At 42.7% G+C, this 8,515-nt stretch overlaps 1 long non-coding RNA gene across 1 annotated transcript in view; it reads right to left on the reverse strand.

The window, feature by feature from the left end:
* The window catches only part of LOC122455436, a 28,003-nt gene extending 21,165 nt beyond the window's left edge, over window positions 1-6,838 (reverse strand). Inside the window, exon 1 of the long non-coding RNA XR_006273642.1 lies at window positions 6,755-6,838. This is a non-coding gene — a long non-coding RNA (uncharacterized LOC122455436). The remainder of the gene's footprint in view (window positions 1-6,754) is intronic.
* Between the last annotated feature and the right edge of the window lie 1,677 nt (window positions 6,839-8,515).

Genomic DNA, 8,515 nt, shown 5'->3' on the forward strand with positions numbered 1-8,515 from the left:
ATAAAATATAAAACTCTCCCAGGGGTTTATTAGCAAGCTTCCCACTGCTCTACTGGATGATGATTTTAATCCCTTATCTTCTGATTCTTCCCTTGCACCTGCTGTACTGCTGATGTCCATTAACATTCTGTTGGAATCAGTGGAAAGTTAGGGCTTACATGGTACATTCTGAATCAGATATATAATTAGTAGTCTGCTTGCGAACATTAGAAAAGCAGGACGCTGAGGGAGGCTTTTAGTAATCTCTCCTCACAATCCAGCTGTAGCACTCAAGGAAATGCACTAATTAAGTGCAAAGGTCAGTTGGTCAAACCAGACATGAAACTAATAAACAAATGGAGAGTAAATATTTTGATGTAGCTCAAATTTCTGTAGACATAGCTGGCCTTGACCTGAGCCACAAAATGAACGCTATCATCATTGAACATTAACGGATGTGAACTGGACTGTGAAGGAAATACTATTTACTTGCTATTGTCATGTTTATGAAACCTACACTTGTAAAACCCCAGCCAGCTTCACAAATTAACGTACGGCTCTTGCAGCTCGTAAAAATAGTTTCTGAGCAAACAATTATGAGAATTCATTTAATTAAGATGTTTTTGACGATTGAATTTAGGTTGATTTTTTTTTTATTGCAGTGCTTGGGGAGTTAAACACACAGCTCCTGAAAACAAGAACCAAGGCATACAGAATGAGAAAAGAGGCAAGGCAACTTGGCACAGCCACGCATAGAGTCTGTAAGTCAAGTGGGCGCTTAGCTACTCACACCCATACCAACTCCTCTTCAGAAACACTTTGTTCCTCCTCTCCCTATGCCCCAAGTGCATATAGAGCATATAGGATACCCGGGATCACTGAATCAGAAAGTGCTGATTGGCTGATATTGTGTGATGCTCCACAGGGGTACCCAGAGTTCTGAGGCACCTCACCACTGTCTATCCATAGCCTGAAGTACGTCTGTGCCCGCTGTTGATCAGCTCCTTGAAACTACTAGCCTCTGGCAGCACAAGCGCTCTCTTACAGGCCTTTGCAGGCGTTGCTTTCTCTGAACAGGTAGCAAGAGACACACACCAACCCCGCCGAAAACTCAGAATGTTCCCTGCAGCATCCAGTCCCTTATCCACTGGACATTCACAGAATTAGCAGGCCTGCTGCTCCCAAAGGAACAAAACACATCAGCTTGTAAGATTCCACTCAGGACTATTATTTTACTTAGCTTAGCACCACAGCATTTAAGTATGTGTGTTTATTATCAAAGAATAGAGATTCAAGCAGGGGTGCAGGAATGGGGGGGGGGCGCCAGGGGGCCATGGCCCCATCGTTTTTAAAAGTGGGAGGGCATAGCCCACTTTTTACCAGCCATAAGGGTGAGGGACTGGGGGAGGGGGCGGAGAGGAGCGAGTGGGGTCCTGTGGGGAAGAGGCGGCGCTCAGGGGAAGGGGTGGCATGAGGGTGCGGGGAGCGGAGCAGGGGGGCAGTGCCACAGTTTGAGTGCCCATGGTCCCCTCAGTTTTAGCAGGTTCTGTCGCTCCTGGATTCAAGTTGTGGTAAGAATATTGGAAACAGATGGTTACATATGAAAACAAATTCATAACAGGCTTTCTAGAGACTAAGTTTACTAACTTCTTATCTAAAGAAGTTCTCTCTCACCGAACGTTTTCTTCAGTGTTTTCTTCAGCATTTTCAACCAAGCCTGGTTGAGACCTTGTTTAAATGAAGCAAAACCATTGTCCTTTCACTTCCTCAGTTAAGGGTGCCTGGATTATATCTGTCCCGCAAATATAATCAAGCAAACCAGTGACGAGCACCTCAAGATAAAGTCCTCACACATCCCCTTTCCAAAAACCATCCTGCTTCTTTTTCTCTTCCTGTTCGATTATTTCTGAAGTTCTGACAATCCTTTATCTGCATGCAGTTCAGTCTGGTGATAGGAAGCCCATTGTGAATGAGACAATCCTTAATTTAAATGTAAGCAGATAGACGGCAGAACACCTGTTTTACACCTTTGCTGCTGACCGGACCTCTATACAGCCTAAGGCCTGGTTTACGCTAGGATCTTACTATGGTATAGCGACGTCTCTCAGAGATGCTATGCTAAGCCTTGGTGTAGACCAGTGCTAGGTCAATGGGAGAATTCTCCTGTTGACCTCGGCCATATCTATACACATAGTGCTGCAGCGGCACGTCTGGTGAAGACACTCTATGCTGATGGGAGAGACCTCTCCTGTCAGTGTAATAAAACCATCTCTGCAAGCAGCAGAAACTATTTGGGCGGGAGACTCTCTCCTGCCGGCATAGCGCTGTGCTCATGAGAGCTTATGTCAGTATAACTTATGTTAGCCGAGGGGAGGGGGGTGAGGGGGTCACAACCTTGAGTGACACAAGTATAGCTGACATAGGATGTAGTGTAGACAGCCCTACCGGCTGCCTCTTGGGGAGGTAGCGTACCTACACTGATAGGAGAAGCCCTCCTGTCGGTGTAGGTAGTGTCTTCAAAGTGCTGCAGCTGCACTGCTGCAGTGTTTTAAGTGAAGACAAGCCCTGAGAACATATTTTCAGTATGTGTAGACACTTAACTCCTTACACAGTATCTACACATGCATTTCACAATAATATTGAAGACCAATATGATACCGGCTTTCATTTGAGACCTCACAAGGCATTCCGTTGGTGAACTAGAATGTACACACCAGACTCATGAGATTTCTGTAACTCCCTGCACACGATTGAGAGGTTGTTGGGCCACAGTCCTTCTCAGAAGTAACACCTTTTGGACACATGAACACATGTTCTACTAACATGAAAGGAAGCAACTAACTTCTGTGGCCACAAGGGAAATGTCTCAAGTACGGTGGAGCAAGCCTGAGACACAGTCTACACTTAAAATGCTACAGTGGCCCAACTGCAGTGCTGTAGTGCTTCAGTGTAGAGACTTACTACAGTAATGGGAAGGATTTTCCCCCATAGGAAATCCGCCTCTCCAAGAGGCAGTAGCTAGGTTGACAGAAGAATTCTTCTGTCAATCTAGTGGCGGATATACAGGGACTTAGGTTGGCTTATCTATGTTGCTCAGGGGCACGGGTCAATATAATTTTCCAGTGTGGACCAGCCCTCCCTCTGCTATTATATGTGATATTTCAGACTGATATTAATTATATTACACTAACACTGGGTGAATAGTGAAGAAAATGATTCACAAATTTAAGTTTAAATGGGAAACCCTTTCACATTCACTTCCTGGAAGCTTGAAGTTTCCTCAAAGAAGTGAATTTTGAGCTAAAATCTTAACTGAAAATAATTTTCAAATTGCACAACCAACCAAAAACTGAATTTTGAATTTAATTCTCATGTAAGCTATTTGAAACTAGCAAGGGCTTTGGCTAATGAATCAATATGCGAATTTCACAGGACACCTCTCTTTCACCAACCTCATAGGAGATCTGCTAAGAGTATCCCCGCTGGAGGTTTCTCCTTGCATACTGTATCCTTCATATTTATTTTTCCCACCATTCTTTGTAGAAACATCACACATAAGGAACATGACATTCCGGATACTTGATCGCTGGCTGACCGACTCATTGGTATTGTGCGTGTAAATCTCAATTTATAGGGATTAAAATGTGACCCTTGTATTGTAAATCCTGTGTACATTTGCTAGTTATTACAGTTAAGGGACTTGTAGGTTAACCAGTGCTGACAAAGATAAGAAACCTTATTGTTCCTGTAAAAACGTGAAGGTTTGAATCTCATTATCTGAGTGGCATATTCTAGCTCTTAAAAACACAACATCCTTAATCTAGTTGATGAAAGTGACCTCAAAGCCAAACTTCTAGGAATTGCCTTTGTAAATTGAAGGAAATTAAAGATGGTTCCTTCACTTTATTAAGGATGGTCACTGTATTTATTAAAATTAAAAAGTACCCTCATTTGATACTTTGGAAATGAAGTACTAACTTTTAAAAAACTCCATCTACTCTAGATGAATAAACAGAGCCAGAGATTAATTGAAAAAAGTCTTTTTGCATGCTAGCTGGAGTTTAACCTATATGTCTTGCAGTCATTAACGACTGATGAATTCACCTAATAGCTTGAAAGGACATTGTCAAAGTTGATAGACTTAAAAACTATCCTTGCTTGGACCATGCCTCCATTTTAGATTTGGATTGTCCAAAAGAATGGGATTGGCTAAGAGTGGATTTCTGGTAGTTAAGTCATAAACAGAAGTGACTGAATAGTAGCAAAACTGATTCAGGAATATTTTTGCATACAAAAGCATGGCATTTGGTTCACTTTGATTTGCAGGGTTATATTACTTGCGGTTTGCAAGTATTCAGATGACCACCAAGTAATAAAACTCATTATCTCCCAAAAGTGTCATGAACATTAACACAGAGGATGAGTCCTCTGAAAATGTTATTCCCCACTTTATAAATTTTCAGTCATCCAATCAGGGAGCAGAAACAATACCATATGGCCAATCACACAACATAAATAATGAATTCTAAATTTCTGAAGCACACCGTTCCTGAGCAACCAGCAAGATGAAAATCCATTTAAACGCTTAGGGGAATAATGAACACATTAGAGGAACCCAGTTGGGTTGCAAACCATTCACTTATCAAAAACGGGGCTAAATTAATACCAAATAACATTTATATAAGAGGTAGTGTGGCCTAGCGAATATGACACTAGACCAGGACTCTATTTCTGGCTTTGCCACTGACCTGCTAGGTGACCTTGCATAAATCGCTTCACCTCCCTGTGCCTCAGTTACCCCATCTGTTAATTGGGGTAATGATACTGACCTCCTTTGCAAAGTGCTTTGAGAGCTATGGATAAAAAGGACTGTATAAAAGTTAAGAATTGTTTTTATTATTTTAATAAATAACCACGTCTAGTCATTGATTCTGTGAGAACCATTTAAAAAAAACCTTTGAATATTTGAGGATTTTTTGTGGGTGTCATGGTCACAACTGAACAAACTCCACTGAGACATGCAAAGTGAAATTGTTGGTTGGATGGTAAACTCATAGGGATCAGCCGATTAACAATACAAGAGGCCAGATTACAAAATTGACCGTCAACAAACCTGCTAATGTCTCATGAGATTCCAACATCTCCAAAATACAAAAAAATTTACATTTCTTTCAGCGTCACAAGTTAAGTCGGGTAGATCAGCTGTGACAACTCAGACTACTGACTAGGGATGCCAGTGACTGAACAGCTTTAGATTTTGCAGACTTCTCACACTGTTTATTTATTAACTGTGTGATGATCATAAAACTAATTCACATTTGTAAATCTTCATTCCAAAGAGATTCTGTTAATAACAATGTTGGTCTAGGTAAAGGGAAAGCCGTACTATGTATTAGGAATAGAGGAAGACCAAAAAGCTGGGTGCAAGACAGTGCCCTGTGTGTGTGTGTCTATTGTGTACACACACATACACCCTGATTCTCAGGTCTGTTCTGATTGCTTTTCAAGACGTATGCACAATTTTCAGAATTTCCCTCCCTTTTCCCCCCTCCCCCAATTTAAATGTGAGAAAAAAATTTTTCTCTCTCTCTCTCTCTCACCCCCCCCCCCCGCAAAATGTAACTTGTAATGGGAATTAGTAACTATTTGGCTTCAGTCATCTAAGAAAACGATAGTAGTTTTAGTAGTAGTGAAAGATCCATGATCCAGTGGAAGACTGCTTGCCCCTCCTGGGAGGGATGGCTAATGCCTTTGAGGTGTGGCACTCTTTTTAGCTTGGTGTACATGTGTGTTACAGGGAAGGGATTTTTAGCAACAATCAAGCATAAACCAGCTGTAGACCTATGCTACAAGTTCTTATAGAGTGTAGGGAAATTTTTTACCCTGATGTGTTGTCATGGGGAATTACATTCTCTTTAATTGGAATAGCCAATCCTTTGCATAAACGTTGATTTTCTCTGGAGCTCTGTGGCATATCCATTAATATACTTTTCACTGATCAAGTGGTCTAGTTTAAATTGTTATTTTAGTTACATCAGTTTGGAACTCAGATTGTCAAATGATAACTCTGGCTATTGTAAAGTATATTGTAGGCAGGTGTTGTGCAAACTGCTACTCCCACATGCACACACACGTGTGCGCAACACACAAGAAGAGAATTGTTTCATTGAGGAACAGCGGAGACATTCATTCTGCTTAGCTAGATTAGCTTCATGTTGGCCTCTAAATTCATTAGACTAATTATTATCTGGAACAACCTCTGTATCATCGCAACGATTAAAGTATTATCCCTGTATAAGTATGTACAGTGCAGCTGAAATTCACAGCGATACTTGCAAGGCCCTTTGTTTTGCATGTATGGTATGCACTTTGATTTATTTATATTTTTCCTGTGCCTGGTTTCCTTTGATCAGTGATCTGAGGCATTACCAGTGATGTTATGTGTGAAACATTTAATAGGCTTTTAAAAAAGAAATGGAAAGGCACCTAGGAAATCATAAATCAGTAGAGTTAATAAAGACTTTAGAAATTCAAAGATTAATGTAAAAGGAAGATTTAGAAAGGCTATCCTGGCATCGGGCTGGGGGGAGGGAATTGCAAAAGAGACCTGAATGGTAAGGACAAGAACCCTCCTCAGTGCAGGGAGGAGGAGAAGACCACTCCCTGCAAATGGGGGTGCAAAGAAATAGGAGTGGGAATGAGGGGAGATATTGAGAGTTGGTGGGGGAGGAGCACCCAGCTACAGGCTGGGCAGAAAGGTCCTGGTTGTTCCTACCTGCTCCTGGGCCCATTCCAACCCCTCCGGGTCCTGCTCCCCTGCCCAATCCTGGGCCCATGCTGGCTGCTCCGGAGACTACAGGGTGTATTCCAAGGTTACACAGAGTGGAGCCTCCACAATATTTCCATGGGGGGGGGGGGATTAGCTCCCACTGCCCCTTGATTCTGCTACTCCTGCCTGAATGTAAGTGGAAGTAAGATGACTTCCACTTTTCTCAGTTGAGCAATAGGGCCCGGAGTCAGCAAAGCACTTCAGTACCCGGTTAACCTTAAGCATGTGCTTAAGATTCATTGACGTCAATGGGTCTTAATTGTGTATTTAAGTGCTTTGCTGAACGGGGTTAGGTTATTCATGTGCTTAATATTAACCATATGCTTATGCGCACTGCTGAATTAGGGCCCTGAAACCAGGTGTGCCTCTGTGATGCTCCGAGTGCACAACTCATCCAGCCACAGCTCTTGGCTATCAGGTCACTGTCTCTTGTGCAGTACAAGGTAGTTGTGCTTTAGCCCTCCAGCCAAGGCTACTGCCGACCCTACCCCTTCCCAGGTGTTAAAGTCCAAAAAAAAAAAAACCAACAACAACAAGGAACAGCACCCTTCCATCACTATTCAAAATAGGGCTGTCCAATGAACCTTCAGCAGGGCCCCACCCTTCTATTGAGAGCTTGACTACAAACAGGCAGTACTTCAGCCAGTCTCCCTAGGTCTGGTTATCCCTTCTAGCAGGAGGCTCACAGACCATCAAGCTAGCTCAGTCTCTAGGCTGCAAGGGCTTCTCTCACCTCAGGAGATGCAGAGCTCTGCTCTCCTGCCTAGTCAGCCCCAAACTGGGCTATGTCTCCTTCCTTTAACTCCTGTCTCCATCCCTGACATTTGCTGTAGGTGTAGTGGGATAGGGCCAGTTGGATCCATGGGCTCTCATTAACACTCTCATTGCCAGTATGGGGCCTGTGTTTGGCAAATGGACAAAAGTGTTGATAAACAGACACACAGGGCCTGACTCTTATTTACTCTAAGGCCACTTTGCACCATTTGTCATGTAAAGGGGCCTTAAAGTTGTGTAAATATTTACACGACTTTAAGGCCCCTTGACATGACAAAAATCAGACCTGTAACCCATTCTTGGTGGTGAGTGAAAGGTTTTAGCCATCTTGGTTTTATAAGTGGGCCAACTTATTTATTCCTCTTGCATTATCCAAGTGGATAATGCAACCTCTTACAACCTATGTAAGAGTAATCTCTTACATTATCCAGTGTGCTGTAAGTTCACACATTGTTTTTGAACAATCTATTCATGGAAAACCTTTTTACTGGATGAGAGAAACCCAGTCTGTCAACTAGGAAAAAAAAAAAAAGAATAAACCTGCAAGAAAATTAGTGGACAGTAGTGAAGGGAAGTAAAAGTTGAAAACTTGCACCATGGCTGGGCAGAAGCAGCTCCTGTTCAGGCATGTGGGATCCATACCAGGGCTTTTGAACATGCAAGGTGAGTGGGCCTGACTCTTGTTCATGGCCATGCCCTGTTCACACTCCTTTGTTCCCTGTGCCCACCTGGGTACTGAGGGCCATACGTGTCGATGTACACCCCAGTTTTGAAAATGCCTCACACAGCCAGAGGAGGCAAAACAACCACTTTTAGGTGCCTAAACAGCCAATTTCTCCTGCACAAGGTTGAGAATTCTGTCTCATATTTCCCAATTGCTCTGTGTCTGGACTTTCCTGCAGAGAGATTCTCCAACAACTTCTACATAAATCA

This window comes from Dermochelys coriacea, chromosome 8 (assembly GCF_009764565.3).
Source record: "Dermochelys coriacea isolate rDerCor1 chromosome 8, rDerCor1.pri.v4, whole genome shotgun sequence".
Classification (NCBI taxonomy): Eukaryota; Metazoa; Chordata; order Testudines; family Dermochelyidae; genus Dermochelys; species Dermochelys coriacea.